Source organism: Polyergus mexicanus, unplaced genomic scaffold, assembly GCF_030449975.1.
Source record: "Polyergus mexicanus isolate NDT 795.1 unplaced genomic scaffold, iyPolMexi1.0 SCAF_5, whole genome shotgun sequence".
Classification (NCBI taxonomy): Eukaryota; Metazoa; Arthropoda; class Insecta; order Hymenoptera; family Formicidae; genus Polyergus; species Polyergus mexicanus.
The window spans coordinates 2,436,487-2,457,383 of NW_027223325.1; the positions used below are offsets into that span (position 1 = coordinate 2,436,487).

At 37.4% G+C, this 20,897-nt stretch overlaps 1 protein-coding gene and 1 long non-coding RNA gene across 2 annotated transcripts in view; one reads left to right on the plus strand and one right to left on the minus strand.

Annotated features, from left to right (window-relative positions):
- LOC138933169 (uncharacterized) overlaps nucleotides 1-20,897 on the plus strand; it is a 151,888-nt gene that overhangs the window by 15,800 nt on the left and 115,191 nt on the right. The window contains exon 2 of the long non-coding RNA XR_011446933.1: nucleotides 10,820-10,957. This is a non-coding gene — a long non-coding RNA (uncharacterized lncRNA). The remainder of the gene's footprint in view (nucleotides 1-10,819; nucleotides 10,958-20,897) is intronic.
- The window catches only part of LOC138933168 (netrin-1), a 169,699-nt gene that overhangs the window by 10,806 nt on the left and 137,996 nt on the right, over nucleotides 1-20,897 (minus strand). The gene's annotated exons all lie outside the window — the stretch shown is intronic.

Genomic DNA, 20,897 nt, shown 5'->3' on the forward strand with positions numbered 1-20,897 from the left:
CTGACCGAACATGTGTCAGGGGTCTAAAGATATTTGCCAGATGAGACGCGTGTATGCGTGTGTGTATCTGTGCGCTGGTGTTCGTCAACTAAATCTAGAATTCGCGAGGAAAGATCTCCTGGAAGCCACCGGGATAAGGAAAGAAAGCAGAGGGAAAGAGACCAGGGCAAGCGTGAACCGGGCAAGAGGCAGTCAGTCGGTATATTTTCTCGCTCGCCTCATTCAGGTATTCACGGAATAATGAGATTATATTGCGGCAGAGAGCTCACGTCTAAAGTAAACTGCAAGTGTAAGTCGCTGCTACGAGAACCTGGGAGATGCGTGCAATATACCTAACTCGTGGAATATTTTAATGTCTCCATTCGGGGCTAGAGACGGAAAAGGATATCCGCGAGAAACCAGAATTAAACTAGGAAAAAGCGTGCGCAATACACGTATGCGACGGAAATATTTTATAATTTAACTAATCTTTGGCAAAGCTTTCTTCCTGTACAAGCTTACTGTACTAAGCTCCTCTTTTTCAAGAAAAAAATCCAAATGTGTTCCCTGATTTTTTTTTTTATTTTTAAACCAAATGTCAGGATACTTTCCACAGTAAAATTAAAACGTACACAGGGTGTCCGGCGTCAATCGCATCACCGGTCGTGTGCAGGTAGACACCCTGCATATATATATATATATATAGTTGGCAGGATATATAATACTTTTAAAAACCATCCAGGATCTTTAGGCTTTTCTCATAAATCTGACATCGGCTTCCGCCCGCAGGAAGCAGAACAGGAGATTGCTTCGAAATCAATTTACTTTGACGTAATTCATCTCCGCGGTCCGTTTGAGAGGGTCAGGAGCATCCCTTGTCTCGAAACTAAAGGCTATCAACTATCGCGCTTGATAACGTTTAATAAAATGAACGTATATCGAAATTAACAATTGCGAGAGAAGGTCGAATTGAAATGTATTTGAAGTCCGAATTAAACTATGGAAATTAACACGTGAGTTAAATATAAAATGAAAAATTTAAAATAGCGAATACAATCGCTCTTTATATACATAACAAGCACTGTTTATAATTACTACATATAATAATAATCAGATTTTATTGTATCTAGGCCGATTTGTATGGTGAAAATTGTATGAATTTTATTTTCTCAAAAACGCTATAAGATATGTGCACATATTATAACAGAAGGAAAGATACATTTGCGATTGAAAACATGAACGAAGGGGATAAAGCCGCTAAATAATATCGCAGCATCGAATTTTCCGTGAAACGAACGAGTCGCGCGAGAGAAATCAAATATTACTTTTCTGGATACATTGCTGAACTGAATCATGCTTGCATTTGTTGCGCCGCACGTAGGAAAATTCAATTTTCATGGGACGAAATAAACCTTTATCGAATATCGTGGTCACGCGTGGAAATGCGCTATGTGGTATGTCGTTTCGACATCTGCGATAGAATTTCTGACGTATTAGCGTATTCACGCTTCCACGCATTCGCAATGTTACGGTATAATTACGCAACCCTTGTGGGTATGAAACCACGGTCGATCTAACATAGATAAACGCGAAATTTATGTTTCGTGCATATACTATATATGTAGGCAGGTATATTAAGATGATTGTGACGCGCATATATATCGTACGTAAGTAGAAGGTATTATTGTATAATATCATAAAGCTTATAGAACAGAATAGTACTTAAGCTTGTTGTGAGCTGAGAAACTACGGTAAATTAATGAATGTTGCGTAAATTTATGTTTGTAAATTTAGTTAATTCTCGCTTTTCTCATCCCTTCTCGCTTCTCCCCCATCATACAGATTCTAGGCTGCATTTATTTGGATAATAGCGTATTATAATTGGGTTGGAATTTTGGTTATGCGAAATTCGCGAAAATCGTTGCGACTTGTCTTTAATCTTCCTCTTTTGTACGAAAAGAATTCAGACTGATCAAAAATTTTATTATTTTATTTTAGGAATTTCTCGCGTGCAGCGTAATATCAAGCCGGTATTACGCGCCTCGCGATTAATAGACTGTGTTGAAAAATATTATACATTCTTTGGATCTTTGCTAAATTTTTCGAATGCACATCATGTTTTTTTGCATATAATGCAAACGCTATGTGACAATAGACATCAACTCCCATGACTACAAATTTCCATAGTCTATTCATCTGTATTAGACGGTTGCATAACAATGTAAGAAATTACAGAAATATAAGAAAAAGCACGAAAAATATATAACCTGTATTTTTAAATTTTTTCTTCATTTATAATTAAAAAATAATTTAAACAACTCTCTCTGCCTCTTTATAAAATATAGTATTAATACTTGCAAAAATTATTATTCGAAATCATATAATATCGTAAATGAGGCATAATTCGTTCCAACTATAAGAATGATATTATGATTATTGCATTTCCCATTTTCTTCTCTATGACATGCCAATCGGTCATCCGTCTGTCGATGTCAACGATGGCGTTGACGCAGGATAACGACGCGGTTATCCGGAGCATGACATCGGATTTACTTTGTCCGATTGGGATATTCGATGCAACGGCGAGGAACAATCGTTCTCGGGTTGATTTCGAGGTATAGATTTTGGCCGATTTACGCAACCGCTCGATCGGAAAGTTCGACCTTACGGCACGATCGCGACTGATTTGGCAAAACGATTGGCGTGGATTAACGCGAGTTAATCAAACACAAAGGATGTTTGGTTGGTCGGGAATTAAACGGATTATGGTCTCAGTTGATCGCCATGGCGATCGATCCGAATTTGCGAACGCGATCCGTTCCGTCCGTTATCTCGTTGCGTTACAGTCCGTCCGTTTCCGCATGCTTCCGTGCCGCTTCCGCGCATCCGTAATACAGTTCGATGGCTCGATATATCCCGCCGGCGAGGAAATCCCCGCGAGTAAACTACTCGACCAAACTGTGAGCAAACTTTACCGCCAAGATCGGGGAGATTTTCCGCCAGCCCGCGAGCGTTTCATTCCGAAACAGGAAGTCCGGCTCAATTCGTGCGTCCCGCGAGTTCTCAAGCGGATCGTGATTCGGGATCTAAACTAGGAGCGAATGATGTCATTTCAGATCGGTTGTTACGGTAGGTTGCGCCGTTTCTCTTCGACACTCGTTGCTCGCGTGTTCAGTTTTTATTTTTTAAGATCAATCTGCGAGAAAAAATATCTTGCTCTCTTCTTTCATTTTATAAAAAGATTCTAGTTTATAATCGTAATCGTAACCAAAATATTAAATTCATAGCATATTTTACATTTAATTAGATTATATTATTATGCACATTATTCATAACAAATATTTTTTTCTACAAACTCGATGCAATAAAATTAATATTATAAGAATAGATGTGCAATAAAGAGAAAATTGAGAAAAGGGGTAAAAGGCAAACAAAAAAATGTGCCTATCTCTATTGTAACGGCAATTAAGCAGTTTATGGTTTCAGTTCTATCCACTATCCAACTACCGCAATTACTCTCGCGGTTATCTCCATGTTCCGTGTCGTGTCCGGACTTCGTAATCCGGTCGAGCGACGCGATGGCTTTGATCAATAACGTACATACAAGTTCTCACAAATTGTCTGATGCATGTTCGATTGTTTCACGACGTTTACCGGCGATTCGACAGACGATAGATTGCTTGTAGGCCGTATTGTCACACATCACATATTTGACAGTGTGATATACGTAGTTGTACTATGCCTAAATAAATAAATAAATATAAAAAAAAAGTAATCGAATCATACATATATGTAAAGACATAAAGATCGATATTTTCAGATTAATCCGTATCGCGTTTATTCGATGCAGAATCTCAAAATTGGTTTGTGCCTGAAACAGTAATTCAATTCATTGCTGCAAAGCATCGGATAATGAAAACGATAAATTCGTATGGTAGCGATAAAAAAAATATTCGCGAATCGAGTTTCGCGTATGTTGCGGAAATCGCATGCTTCTCGGTTGTAAAGCTGTAAAGAGTGAAGGGAGAAGATTGGCAACTACGCCAAACAAAAATCCAATCCATTCCTGCTTCGCGCTCAACCGACTCTCTCTCTCTCTCTCTCTATCTCCCTCCCTCTTCTTTCTTCGATAAATCTCTTCGTCAATCTGTCTCGCTTCGATCGCGTCCGGAATTTCAGAAATTTTGTTCGGTAGCTTGGGCGAACGTGACTGTTGCGCCGTTGCGCGCTTGGAATTTTCGATATTTTTATTCGATAACGCTGGCGGCCAATCGTGGGGCATCTCGATTGAATTTCAAACGAAATTCAAATTACGTTTAATTTGGTTAACTACCGATGGAGGAGAAAGAGAGAAAGAACAGATCGAAACAGCTCGCGCGGATATGTCCCTGACGCTCGCGTGCGGTTCCGGACCGATTCGAAGCCAGGGGTGCGTTATACGAATTCTATTATCGATCAGCACAGTATACGCGGTTTATTAAAACGGCACGGCATTATAAACAGAGCATTGTCCGTTTCGTTCGATCAACAATCACGTTCTGCGAACAAAAATATCGCCTATATCGAATTTATATTTGTTGCAAAAAGAGTTACAGGTGGTAATGATTATTTGACATCTCTCTACCGAGAGTAAATCTATTGTTAAAATAAATTCTCTTTATACCATTTTATATCTTTCCTCATAAATATATATCCGATATATTACAGGAGTAAAAGTATTATAATATAATATTTACATTGCGCATAAATTTTTGATTCTTGACTCCAATTAAAAAATTTTAATAATCACAATAATATATATACTGCTAAAATATTATTAAACAAAAATGTAAATATATAAAATTTATAAATTATCGATTATATTTTTTTTGATTATACCTTAAAAAAATAGTCGATGATAAAGATACTAAAATTATGTAATTTCTTAGATCTGCTTAATAATTTAATATGATAAGATAAAAAAACGTGTTTTTTTTTCTCTCTTTCTCTCTTTCTCATACATGAAAATATATTGTATATATTTCTATTAAAATTCTCTCCTGAAAACTCGTAGCGCTTTAATTTTCCGGCAATACAAGTTTTGCGTCTGCAACCCATGTGACTCTTAAAATTATTTATCTCTTCGATATTGGATAATGCGTTATCGGCAGTCGCCAGAAGCGCCGATTGGAAGTGGAATCGGGTGAGTATTTGTCGCTGTCGGAACGAAACGGAGTAAAAGTCGGGTGGTGGATCGGTGTGCGGACCGTTTATTGCCTCCGTACCCGGGGTGCCCGGAAACGAATGCCGGGGTGCCGTCGGGGTTCATCGCGTAACCGAGATAAAAACGTAAACGGCGGACGAGTCGATCGCGCATCGACGTTCCCGCCCGGCGGCGCGCGGAGGATGAATATTTGACGATGTTTGCGGGAATTGTATAACGGGTGCTCCCGTGGGCGTTGTTAGCCGGAGTTAATCAACGCGACTGTCTCGAAATGCAATCTCGCGGCCGCGTCGAATGGCAGATCCAATCCGTAACTTAAAAATTTGTTTCATTACGCGCTGCGACGACGATAGTTAATCATTCGATCTCGGCGTATTTGCTTTTCGAATGATGCTATAATATATAAAAATATCAATATGTATATATATATGTTGCATCGCGTCGTATTTAATTGATATGAGTACAGCAATAAAGAAATGTATAATGCGAAAATCGGACTGCACATTTAGAATAATAAAATATTAATATTTTACCCACACTTTTACACATATAATCTCGCTAACGAGTTTATGATAACAAAGTTTATAATAGAATTCTAGCACACACTAGAGATTTAATTTAACAACTTTCGAAGCTAAAAATTTGGCGTTTAACTGAATTTGAGAAGAAAAAATTATTCTGATCTTTAACAAAAAAAGCACATTACTCAGTTTATCCGATACAACTATTCAAAAAATTCTGTGTTTTGATCTTTTTATAAACTATATGCTATATCCTCCAATATCGAGTTTTCTCAGACACCTTGTACAGCAGTCCATGCAATCAGGGGCAAACGATCGAGAGATGTATTTCGAGAAAATATTTTGATATACGAATCTTAATCGTATGAAATTCAATTACTGTCATAAAAGAATTATTACCTTTGACATTATTAACGGCATTGCAGACGCTGCCATCGGTTGATATTGCTATTCTGGTGATAAAATTTTAGCTGGGCATCTCGAGAGATCGATGGCATCCGATATATATATGCGTGAAGTACATAAATACGTACTTCCGTATTCTCATATGGAATATCTGAAAATAATTGGATGTGTTTGCAGCCGTAGATGAGATCAAAAACTCTATTTCGAAAGCAGTCTCAGAGCATATTTATATCTAATAAATTCAAATCCATAGGAATACTTGTAAAAAATAAATAAATAAAATATATGCGGCATTTAATATTCAATTAAATTTTATCTGGTTAAACACAATAAATTTTAAATTAAATTTTTTATCGAGTTCTGTTTTAATTCGTTAAAATTTCTTTATTTGCAATATAAATAATTCTGTAGCTATCAATTTTTTTTTTAATTTGTTTATTGCAATTGCTGTTTATTGTATTTTAAAAGTATTTTCCAATATCCGTTTAAAAAAACATCTCGTGATTCTAGGACACCTTGTATAAGCGCGCAAATAGGCGCATCGAAGCAAGGCGCCTTCGTTCGCGTTATTTGTACGTCACACCTCCCGGGTCTCTCATTAAAATCCACCTCTTGAAGGCCTGCGGACAGGCTACCCTGAAAATGAGCCCTCCGAGCGGAACTGCCGTCTCCGCTGTCAACGATTAACGATCTACGGGTGCCTCGTTTAATTTTTGCCATCCCGACAGACGAGCGGCGAACTAATGTAGCGATGTAAAACAAATATTTTTTTTTTTTATTTAAACGAAAGATGTTAATTAAGTAGATATTTCGTGAGTGTCGCTTAAAAATCTTTAAGAATATATTTTTCTACAAAATCGCTTTTATATATAATAGCAAAAATTTAAATAAAAATCTAATTTTTCAATATTTAATATTTCTCAAAAAGGATTTACTAATTAAAGCTCCTATACTATACCTCAATTGAAGAGAGCACTTTTTAATTCGAAAATTAATTGACAAAGCATTAAATAATTGCAGTAAGAAAAATTGCGATATATAATCTCTAATCAAGTTTTCATAAAAAAGACGTCACATTCTTCCAAAATGTACTTTCGATCATTATTTTGTCATTGTTCGTTAACGAATATTCCTTTATCTAATATAAAAATTAATACTATTGCATAAAAAAGCTTCTTTATTTTTATCCTGAAAGTAAGAAGGAAACTTCTTTTTTAAGATAGCTGACTTTTTTCTCCGCACAAGAACAGCACAAAGATTTCTTATTCTTGAACTGCCTCGTATTCATCTTACGAAAGACGAGAGGGAATCGTGCTCAACAATCTAATACATTATCCTACGACCCGATCTAAGTATCGCGTCGTCGAGCACAACTTCGATAAATTAGTAAATTGCGTTTCGTGCATGGAATCGAGAACGAAGTCGGGGAGGAAAAGGTGAGAGGGGGCGAATCACACGAATCGACAGATAATCGTTTCCGCAATCTAATTTCTACGAAGCTCTACATATATCGTCTCTGGGGGCTGCTAAACTCTAGGAGTTTCTCCCATTCCGGAGAGAGATTATCCTGCTGGATCAGTCGGGAAGATTTAAACCGATGCGCCGAAATCCCCCTCGAAACTCCAGACAAATAGCTTGAAATAAATATACGAATGCAAACCGAAGGACCGGTCGATTTATCGGCTCGGTGTAGTGCCGCCGATACTATCGTCCGGCTACGTCGAGATCTATGGCAGTATCTAAGGTCTTCCGAATGAATTGCCAACCTCGATGGTCGTTTCTCTTGCTTGGATAAAATTCGCTCAATATTGCCGAAGTGAAGAACGAAAGTCTCGTGACGCGAACAAATATGCGATATTTTATCGAGACGTTATGCGTTGGAAAAATATCTCATACATATCTTTACGATTTTTTAGTGATAGAGTATATTTTATTTGGTTAGAAAGTACGAATAACAATACAAAAGGCACGAGTGACTTTTTATTAAACATCATTTTTTCTTTCCCTAATTGCATTATTACACGTATACATGCTTTCTTCAAAATATGTCGACTCCTAATTAAGATTCATTTAGTACTATGTAAATGTACCGACTGTATACTTCGTCCGATTTACATTCCTATCAGGACTTGTTTTCTTTAGAGCTTATTCACATTAGAAGAAGATTAATGTTTCCGGTAGTTTCTTGCAAAGATTATGAGTATACGTGACCTCAGATTTGTCTCGGCTAGTACACGATTCATCATGGTCTAAATGTGCTTCTAGCTAGCCGCAGTATTACACAGTTATTCCTGTGACATTCTGCTAAAGTGTTAAGTCGCATAATAAAAAGCGAGCAACTAGGAAAAGTCATAAGCTACTTGCAAGATAAACATTTATTCTGTTTCTCTAATCCTGTTATAGTCGTACACAATTCGTTATTACTCCTTGTGTCAGTTTAACATCTATATAAGTCACTATCGTATCAAATTTTCGTTCTGTATCGCTATAGAAAACTCTCTCAGAGTAGATCTCGGAATATACGTTCATGCATTTTATTCCGACCTCGTACGCTGTCTCGACGTTGAGACGATTTAATTAATTATGCGTCGCGCAAAATGCACGCCTCCCATTTACCTGTCACATACCCTCCTTTGTTCCTCTCGTCTCGGGTCGAGACGACAGAGACGAGCACGTGGTTCGATGCAGCGCGCTCGCACGCTCTCGTAAAGTAACGTCTTAATTATAAAAGGGTCGGCATCGTCGTGTGTGCCTCACGAGGCACCTTAAGCACCTTATAGCGGCCATGCGGGACCTTTAATGAACGCGTGGGTGACTGCCAGCGCTGTGACAGCGGCGGAGGAGAATCTACGGTTTTTCGCGCGGCCGCCCTTGAGACAGAGAGGACCGCCGTTCCCTGCGGGGGTGAGCAAGCACGCGCCCTCTTTAACGCGAGACACATTCGCCTCGAAATTAAACGAGCACGATTAAACGACCAGGCCTTAAGGCCAGAATTTACGCGGTGCAACGCGGATCCCGATTACGGTAACGCTAACATTGCACGATGAACGTTAAACCGCAACAGGCTCGGAGCAAATATTCCGAAAAGTATGAACGTACTACCGTACATTCTTGATCCCGTAACTCGTGTGTGTGGAAATGTAAAATATATGGCCTATGTATATATTTCTCATTATTTTTACATTGATTAAAAGAGTTATTTTCTATACACGACATATGTATTTTCATTGAAACTGGTTCGTTAATGAATAATTTGTATACGAGTTTAATTCATGCTCTATCAATAAATTTAATTTTATGAAGATGATAATATATCGACACGATATAATTCTCTCTTCGACAAGTCTCGAGTGGAGTTTTTCTTAACAAGATATTGTTATTAGTAAAACGGATGTGTTACGACACTGCATATGTAATTCGCTATTTAAACCAATTTCACGCGCGAGGAAGTTTAAACAATAGAAATAGTGCCGTGGGCTACCAAAAACAAAGTCTAAATGTTCCATACTTAAATATAGCTACAAACTAGTTTACTCGAAACTGTTTGCTATTTACTTATACCTAGCTAGTCGAGTTCTGCACGAGAACGCGAGTGGCTTACTTTCTGCAATTACGCTAGTTTGCTTCGAAGCGATCTGTATTGACTAGTTACGACTGCAAATTGAGTTTTCTTTTGCTTTTTTCACGTGTCAATCTATCGAAATCATTGTGATTTACATTTGATTCTCGATCCAATAAAAAATTGACACGCACATTGCGCCAATTATATTATAAAGAGATAATATATGACTCGACAAAAGCTTTCTCATAAAACTTTTATTTGATCATTTTTACATTTTTGCATATTTCAGAGTTAAATATTGATTAATAATTCAAAAGAATGCACATTAATATTATTTCGATTTTTGAAGATTATAAATTTATCGACTTTTCGATATTTAATAGTCATTGTGACAAGATCATTAACGTAGAATATTTATAAGTCCAAGGGTTCCCGGGAATTTTCAATAAAGAATTGTTCTATAATTAAGATTTTGTGCGATGATACAGATTCGTCGATTGCCTGCAAATTTCGCAATAAAATATCGAGAAACTCTGTTATACATATATATACAATTCGTGATATATATTTATGATATATGTATATTACCGTAATGTTAAATATTTTTCATATAAAGTATGATATTTTTGTGTATTATAATTTATATTAATATACTGTACTAAAACAATAACTATATAATTCTCTAAATTGACATATTTCTATATTATAATTTATAAATATTCTGTATAGTTGAAAAAGAAACGCAAAACTCATGGAACAAAGTTATGGTTTTGAAGCCTACATTATCGCGTATAACGCTCATTATAGAGAAAAAGTTCAGGTCTATTCATAGAAACTCATCATCAGTCTCTAGCGAGTTTCACGAAAGTCTACGAGATAAATAGATAGATAAAAAAAAGAGAAAAAGAGAGAGAGAGAAAGAGACAGAGAGCTGGTCCAAGGAGTCTCGCCATATATAATGTAACTTCGGCAAACTTTCGTAATGCGAAGGGGCAGGGCGTGAGCGTGGTAATGACGACGGGGCAAGGGTCGGGGGATGGGTCAATTAGTCTTGATTTAAATTAGCCACGGCGGCTGGTAATTAACTTTGGTTTAGGGCGCCCGACCGGTAAGCCAGCGCGGTAATAATGACGATAATTATTATTGTAGGTTCGCCACGTGCGCGCGTACATAGTATCGGGAGCAGCAGAAGTTCCGAAGAAGCCCGAGGACGCGGCGAAGTTCGAAGGCGATCGGTGGATGCTACGATAACGGATATTAGATTAAGCCGTTGATGGGTTCCTGACGGTGAGTCAAATTACCGCTTATACGAAAATTCTGGGGGAAGAGAGAAAAGGGGGAGAAACGAAAACATCGAGTAAAGAAATAAATATTTCGCGTTATGGCATAGAAATCGAAGTTTCGAATGAAATAAAAAGAAATCTCCAGATTTCGGAAAATTTATAAAGTCTTTAAAGTGAGAGCGAGTTACGTATCCGATTTTATCAGTAAATGAGATCGGGAAATCTTTTCGAACCACAATACAATTCGAAAACGAGATAAGTTCATAATTTAATAAGAAGAAATGCTCTAAATATGAAATCGTATCGAAACTAGATCTTTCGGATTATGAAATTACTTCATTCTTGTATATAGAAGGCCGCCGTATATCAAAGAATCGCCGATAGATAAGAAATACAGCGATGATGTGGAACACCCTGTACCGAAGGAACGAAACTGAAAAGCCGCGATAGCGAGCAAAGTGACAACGGGGTAATTAGGCTTTTACGGTGATTGAGAATCTCAGCGTCGTCGGCGTCGTTCGCGAATGAGTGTCGTTAAATCGTGTCGTCCATCGGGCGAGTATTAATCAAACCGAGCCGGTGGTTATCGATTCCAGCGATTTGTACTGTCGCGCGCGTTCACGGCCCGACAAAACGCGAGCAAATCGAACGTAAACTGCAGTTAATTTTGACACCGGCGATTATTCGTCGCGGCAACTGAAACGCGCGAATCGACTGAGCTCGTTATCTTCGCGCGTTAGCGTCGCTGTTGATGCTTTCGCGCCTAATGATTCACATTTATTCAATGACACAAACAAGCTGATCAATATTTTTAGGTACTTTAAATATATCCCGAGAAGTTGAAGATCTTAATATTACGTATTCTCACATCCGTCGAAAATATTGATATAAAAATAACCAAGTTTTCTCTCTCTCTCTCTCTCTCCCTCATTATAATTTCTATAAAGATCTATAAAAAAGATATTACATGCAGATAAAACTTTTAGCACTTTGTTTACTTTTTCTTGGATTAAAAATCAAGATTTTTCTGATAATTTTAAAGATAACGAAACGCTTTTTGAATGGAATTACGCGGATTAACAGAGACGGGCGTTCTCTCTATTTCACGCTTCTCGCCATTCCATTTCCTCGATCGCTTGTGTCCTTTCAGCTGCCCGTATCAGCGGGAAGAGCTATACGGGCGCAAAATTTCAATTATCTGAGAAAAATCTCGATTGATCCTTGGCGGGAGATTGAACGGCCGGCTATGAAACGCGGATGAGAAAGGAAGATTCAAACGGTTTATCGGGATGTTGGGAGAGAGAAGGGGGGAAGCCTCGAAGAGCGATAAAAACCTTTATCGAACCATATCAATTTTTCTCAAACAACCCGCATTGATGTATAGCTTGAAGCGGCTCTAACGGGCGAGTTTCGTGTAAACGAGGGAATGCGCCTTCGGCAATGCATATGGTGAGTTATTCGAACATATCGAATGGTGTTATTTAACTCTTGAATGCACCTTGCGGTCAACGCGAAGACTACAAGATGCATTAAATATGCGGAAATCTACATGCAGCTAGATAGACAGATAGGTGGAGAGATTTTTCCTCTCCCGAGATGAAATCCCCCGGGGATGATCGAGGAATACACAAAGTAACATATAACTGACAGCTTAATATAATTATAAACGTATAATTTTTGAGTTAGGGAACTTGATTGATGGCTAGATTGAACGCGTAACTGCTTTAAGATCATTTCGTACTTGTGCTAGTAAATTGATCACGTAAGTCGGAGACTATAATGACCAGTTTTGTCAACGTCGGTCAACTTTAATCTACTTTGGTGGAGAATCGCGTAAACAACAGATAAAGTCAATTAGCTGTTACCGTGTTGAAAATAATTGTAATACGCATAGTTTTCTTTTGAGATATTTCTTTGCAATTTTTCCATCCGCACAAACATTTCCTTCATTTGGAATTTCTTTGATATTTTAAGATGCTAGAATGAAAATGTTGAAACATTGTTGAAACATACTTTAAGCCCGTAAAAAATACTGCCTTCTTGTAAAAAATAGCATGAAACTTAAAAAACTTTCTAAAAACGGAGCTCTATTGAATCCTATAACATGACGTTTTAAGATTAAAGGTTTTAAATTTCCAAGGCCGTAGTCGCTCTCAGACCTCAATATAATTCGAGAAAAATCGCGCTTACGCGACGATCGGCAATGAGTGTCCAAAGTTCCCTCATTACTCGCAAATGGCTCCTATAAAGCTTCACGTTCGAATATCGCTTTGCTAATTGAGGGTAAGGAAGCATAAGAGCATAGACTGCGCGGGGATTTTTGAATAATATCAACTAGCCGATTCGCTCGACCGGAATAAAATGCCTTAGGCGGTTCTCCATTTTCATGAAGGTGCGCGCGCTACGAGCGATCTTCCCTCTTTCCGCAGAGGATTTACATCGCGACGAGCCGCGGGCGATGCGTATACGCGTATCACGACGTACCCGGTATGCGTAATTAGATCGTGATTGGTCGCGATGCATAGAAGATTATCTCATACCCGTCGACGAGGTTGTCGCTTGAAAATTTTCGCATTTTTGCTCTCGGATTTTACGGCTCGCCTTGAAGTTTCTTTTCGCACTTATTGTTAATCGTGATTAGAATTAAACCTAGTTTGCTGCTATGGTGCACGAATGATGTTCGATCATCACGAGTGCCGAATGAGACTTTTGTACTCTTGGATGATTTGACAAAATTTCTTTTAATTTAGCGTTTTAATCTCGCAACGAAATAATAGCGTTGTATTATCCGTCTAAGAATTTTTTACCGCGAGAAGGTATTTGTATATATATTTACAAAAAATTACTAATATAATTATATTAATAAACTATTCACGCACACATTTTGAAGATTCGTGGTATCAAAGATGAAAGACTACTGTTCCATATTATACAAAATATGGATTAATAGAAAAAATTTAAGATCTGTCGAGCAAGTTTCTAATCAAAAGCAGCATCCTTGTTCTTCTTTTCATTCGGCTGCTCCCACGAATCTTCTCTTGCTTGTTAATCTAACGTTACATTTCATAGCCTGCCGAAGGCAATTTCTCGAGCTCAACGTAATTCGTTGAGTTAAGTTTATCCGCTGTAAGTTTCGCGGGGCTTCTTCCGCCTTATTTGAGGTATCGATAGTACGATCGTTGCTTTTATCGTCGACGCCGCAACAATGAAACGCTCGTTCGGCTTTAACAGTTCGCGAAAAACAGATCGATCGCATGCTCGTTCTTGACACGATCTGCTCGTCCCAACGACGAATGGAAAAGTCATTTCCTATGAAAGTTATTTCCTTTCCCGTTAGTCAACAATATCTGATCATCATTGTATCGTGTATGCTGCTCGCATTGTAAGAAATGTACTGCAAGATGGACCATTCTATTGCGATCGACGAGACAACAGCTAGACATGATTTTCTGATATCCTTGGCATGCGTTCTTCTTACGATCTTTTGATGGAAGATATTATCATATATTTTTTATTATATTATATTATCATTTTCTCAATAATAGTAATTAGAAAATATTCAGCTGTATCTAATAATTATTTTAATATCTTATTGACATAATAAGTATGTCAATTAATTATAATAATTATAATGAAAGAATTTGAGATTACAATATTTGTTTAAAGAGAATTATGTTGAATATTATTTGGCATCTTATGAAAAAATGCTGGCATCGCCAACGCGATGAGATCGCCGAAGAATGCTTCTCGATATCAGCAAGAAGAATGTCTTCTCGAATGGCTCGTAGATTAAATCGAAACGAATAATACCCAAAATTTATACGAACGATAAATTGCGATATTGAATCTCTAGATTAAATTGTAAAATGTATGCGCGGAAATAATATCCTTGCAAAAACAAGTGCTCTATAAAAAATGTTTAAAAAAATCTCTCCATTTCTTAACATATCATATTCTTTATGACTTGTCTTGTAAGGAAAAAGGATAATCGTAATTACTTACAAGTATTTTTCAAGATGTTAATGATTTTGCGGAAATGTCCAAATGAATTTTCCAAATTTTGAATTTAAGATATTTGAGATAATTTATAGGATATGTATAAAGGATAGCAGTAAAAATGCGAAATTCACTTTTTCAAGTTTTCCAGAGCGCGATTTATACCACTTTTACACAGACGCGCGATAATGTAATTTTACGTGCCACTTTGCTTTCGTATATTGCGCGCGTGTGTTGCACGAGTAAGAAATTTGTATAAAGTTCCGCGATTACCAAATTACTGACACATTCGAGGGAAAGTCGGTAGCCTCGTATCTCGTTATCTCAAAAAAAAAAGACGAGTTATTTCTGCGCATTCTCTTTGCACCGTCGAGAAGCCGGTGCTGCAACTCGAGAAATTTTATTGCACGCGCGTGCTATGTTTAGAAACGTGTAAATTACACGCAGGCCGTATTCGGCCGAATGATCCCAGGCTCTTCGAATACTCGTGCAGGCCTGGACATATCGCGCGCGATATCGCGCCGAGTGAGAGGAAAGCGCATCGCCGCTTTAAGGTGCATCCACGATGGAAAAGGAAGAAAACGTGGAAAGAGAACGAACCCATGTAGTGTGCAAACAGTGCTCGGGATATGTTTCCCGAAACGGAAAGACCCTCGGTGGGCGTTTATCCGAGCGCATACGCACATACGCACACGTTTACGCAACCGCCGAGGTGTACTTAAACGCGACGCCACGGCGTTAAAATCCTAAACTTGGCAAGACATAATAGTTTGTGACGGTACTCCATATATATTTCTAGGCATATTTTGAAAGTTCTGTACATAGTTATGTCAAAATAGCAAGTTATTATCTCCTAAATGTGTTTGCTTTATAAAAAAACTTAGTTATTTATAATGAATGTAATTATTTTTCCTATATTTATGAAATACTCCACTCTTATATATTAAACAAATTAATATATGTATATATTAACATAATCTCTGGCAACAGTAAGGGAGATTTATATATAAATTATTATACAAAATATATTTTATATAATCAAAGATATATATTGATTATTTTGTCGAGGAGGAAAGGAGACGAAGCTAATAAAATAAAAATATATTAAATGAATATGTATTTATTAACTGAATAACTATCAAGTATGTGTTTGTTGATTTTATTACAAATTATATTATTTAAAATTTATAGAATTTGCATTTATATCATTCAGAATTTAGCATATATAAAATTGAAATCGAATATTTTAGAAAATTAAAACATTTGTTGAGGAGCGAAATAAATAAACGTAATTTCAAACATTGAACAATTTCACATGTCACATATTACTGTCTACCGGGTATTTCGAAATGGAGTATCGCAAATATTTATATAGCTCGCGTGATAATACTGCAATAATAGACCGTTATACAAGCTGCACGGTCAAGCACAAACATTATGCACAATATGTTTGGATAATATTGTATATAATATTTCGTGAACCGAATAGCCGTATATGTTTAAATATCTCACATATCGGACGCGTTCTATAATAATATATATTATGTTTGAATTAGGAAATTAAAAATGTATAGGGAAAAATACCATCGTGCATCAACTCGACGTATCGCATCGCAATGATCGACGAGGCTCATACTTCGACAGTCATTAAACGGCGAAGGAATTTACATTACAAGCAAAGTAGATGCGCGAAACTACTTTGTCCGCGCGCGGTTTAACGGGGCGGCCCTTGTCTCGCTTCTCTACGATAACTCGCGGAAATAAACCGGATTGGTTTCGCGGATGGTCTTAATCGCCGTCATTACTATCCTGCCTATAGTTCTTTATAACGCTTACATCATTTTCTATCTGTTCGCGCCCGTCGACGGGTCATTCGATAAGACTGTATGCGGGGGAAAAAAAAAAGTTTAAAGCCACACAAACACGCGAATACGTACGTAAATGAGCACGCGTTAAACATACTCGGCGACGACTCTCCCTCTTCCTTTCTTTCCCTTTTCCTTTTTCAAGTCGTGTTTCCTACGTCCCTTAACACCCTCCTCCACCCCCCCCCTCTCCATCTCGTACTTTCTTCCCTCTGCACAGGGGTGGCCCGAAAAGAGGGTTCACGCGCGCCCTCGAGTTATTATTATTTTCCCGCAAATATATATTCGCGTAGACTCGAGCTTTAATGGTTTGACGTTTATTTCCTACCAGGGTCGATTTTATCGTGATACGGATACGAAGTAGTTCATCTCAGAAGTCATGAAATATAATTATATATCACGCGCAAAATTTGAACAAACGCAATTCATCATGCGGCATCGCTAAAAAATATGATTTAATAGTTTTCATAATGACAGCGTAAATGTTGGCCTTTGCAAAGTTTGCATTTTGAGAGATATAAGAAAACAAGAATTGCAAACATAAAATTATCTACAGTTAACTGCGCGCGATACACACATACGCGATCGCCGAGGGCTTAATTTAATAACAGGTCTTTACGAAGATTAATTTAATAACAGACCAGATCTCCCCCTTAGATCCGCCAATGTATAATACCCAATATTACTAAATTAGGACACGTGTCATGAAATTCCATCCCTGACATTTGCTTCGAGGTCCAAAGATCTGTACTTGAGAAGCAGAAGAATATGTAAATCCAAAGAATCAATTTCGGATTTTTATGTGAAGGAATTTGAAAATCAATTAAATAAATATGAATGAGAAAATTTGATTAAATTGAAAATGGTAGAAAATGACACATATCTTGATCTTCATTTAAACGGCTTTTAACGCGCAAGAAATGCGAATTGTAAAAATATTGTACAATAATTCTCTATCATAATAAGAATTGTATTACGAATAGTATGTAAAGATTCGCGCGGAGCATCGATTCAACTTGCTTATTTCTGTAATTTCTAGAGTGTATTTTTTTTGTTGCAACAATTTCTCATACTGGACTTACCCGGATCCGACTCTGCTTGGTATAACGTCACAAGCGGAGAAAGAAAACTCTGAGGGCACTCAAATGCATCGCGAGCATGACTTTTGTTAAGGGTGGAATCGCGCACACGGGAGAAGGCTCTTCGCGTCGACAGTGAAACGAGATTTTTCGGCTCCGCTTTTACCCGCGTACCTTCCTTTGTTCCCATGAATGCCAGTCGAGTGCTCAATGGCGGATCATAAATGTCGGGACGAAGGAAACGACCCTCGATTCAGGCAGATGATAAAATACAGTTCGAGATGTGATCAACTTTTCTTCGGTGCGTTCCCAATTGAGGGAGATCGAATGAAACTTCTTCGATAAAGAGCTTTTAAATTTCGTGAATAAATAACGATGAACAATATTGTAGTAGATTAATATTAATTCATAATATTTCTATATTGCACATCTCTATTTTGCACATTTAATCCAATATCATATCGTACACGATATTTTGTTACTTTCTTTTATTAGAATAATTTGTTTCTATAATGATCGCGTTAAAATTTGAATTTCGGCAAGCGAAAGTTTTATGCTCATTCATTTTTTATATGTTCTCGGCAAATAATTTGTCATAGTATAATATTATTTTTTTAATTTTATTATATTAATTAGCGCGAACACAACTTGCATCGCTTTATGATGATAAAATTATATCGAGCAAAAAATTTAACGGGTTCAAATAACGTTGCAGTATATCGAAGAATATGATTAACAGCAAGCTTGTCGTATATCGATCACATTTTGTGGAAAATTATTCGTTGATAGCCGCTTTTGCAAATGTTGAAATATGTATGAACATATTTATGATAATTTCGGCTGAATAATTTATTAGCATAATCGCTCCTTCGATATCATCATCGATTTACGATTTGCATCGCAGCGTCTTCTTGTCGCGGCAGCGATTTTTGCACTGGCCAGCTGTTTTATAGTTGCACAGGAATACTTAGACGAATTAAAATCGAAGCCGCGTATAACGCCGATTGACATCGCGAGCCAAATAATTAAGTCTTGAATTTATCAAGCCGATGATCAAAGCACCGCGTGAAATGACATCTCGCACCTGTCCGTTCCGTAGAAGTAGAGTAAACCTTTCCATGCACGTTTTTATGGTAATTTCGATTGAATAATTTATCAAGATAATCACTCTTTCATCCCTATCCCGCGTTCGTGATTTGCATCAACAAATTACGCGAGTTGTTGGCTCGTTTAAAACTCGATTGAATAAAGATACATCGATTTCTGCATTTGAAATGATAAATCAAACGAAACAAACTAGCCCTCTATCTCTTTCGGTAATTTAAATATTTCTTTTTATACATGTTTTTATACATGTATACGTTTAGCTATTTTAATTATCCTGAGAAAATTTAATTTATACATCTGTGTACGTGTGTGTGTTGCTATTTACATTCGGATTTTATTCCAAGATATCAAAAAAATGCGAATTTATTTAACTAAAAACTAAATTAGAATAGACTTTCAAAAGATAAAATTTTATTGTAAAACGTCATACATATAATTTATTATACTTTGAAAACTTCCGAAAAATCTAGTTGTGCGACAACAAAAATATTTATAAGCGATATAAACGATAGAGTCATTACATTCACATCGTCTAATTATTATGTAATTATTTATATTTAAATAGATTATTAATTATTTAAAAAATAAATTAAAATTTTTATTAAAAACACAATTATATATATCTCAAGTTTTTTTTTATGTTAAAAGTAATATATTTCTGCATCGTTTATCGAAGATGACTTACGTTGATTAAATTAAAATCTTTGATCAATCTGTACAGCGGACAGCTGAACAACTTGTTATTCGAATCAGTCTCATAGTCGCCTCTCGTCTATGGGTCTTGTATAGAATAGAAGCCGCGACTCGCACGCTTTTCGCAAGATTCCCGAGGCGCGTGATGCACGCGTGGGTGCGACGCGAGAATTACGGCCCGCGCCCGGTTGCATTAACATATAGATGCGATCCGTGACGCGGAATGCATACGCCGGATATGCGCGCGCTTACGTTACACACGCGATACGATACACGCGGGACATCCGGGAGGAAGGATGGGTGGAGAAACGTTTCCCGGGCGAGGAACACGGGGGTAAGGTAGCCAAGGGCTACCACAGTTCGCCGTAATTACCGCGCTGCTTATGAATAATGGCGAGGGCGGACATGAGAGAGTCGCGGATACGGATGCTCGCGGCGGCGGAAGATCCGCGCGCGCGCGAGAGAGATCGAGTCCCGGTAACGAGCTCCAAGCCGACATATCCGAGAAAGCGACGGTCGCGCCCCGGTTCGCAACGATTTTGCGCCACGTGGGCGGATCGCGTCAAGTGGATCCTCTCGACGATGCGAGAGGCTCGCCTTACATTGTGATAATACGTAGACACGTTAAGCCTGTAACACACTTACGGTTTAAGCAGGTTATTTCGAATTTTTTTTCTTCATTTATATATAACCATTTCTTCGACTATTTTGCGAAAGGTACAATGTAGCGTTTCACTTCTCGGAAAGAGAGCATATTCTCTATCCTTATTTCAGAAGATTATTTCGTGTCTATTTATCTTGAAATTTAATGAATTCGTGATTCACTCTAACAAGTGTAAATATCCATAAAGATAATATATTCCCGTAATATCTTCGCGTAATGATATTCACATTTGGAATTGGCTGTTCTCCGAAATGTAAACGTGAAATATCGTCGATCGACCGTGCTTGAGATGCATCCCAAGTTATTCGCAATCAAAATATGCGCGAATTCCCTTTGAATAATATTCGTTGATGATGTTTGTCGGATTGTACTGTGCTTTAAAGTGCACTTGAATATATTGTACAACCGTACATATACATAATGTATAATCATTGCAATGCTGTTTTCTTCGATATTCCCTTATCTTTTTTTTTTTTTTTTTATACTCATCGCTGACTCGTCGATAACATTATGCAAAGTCGTTATATCGCAATACAGACT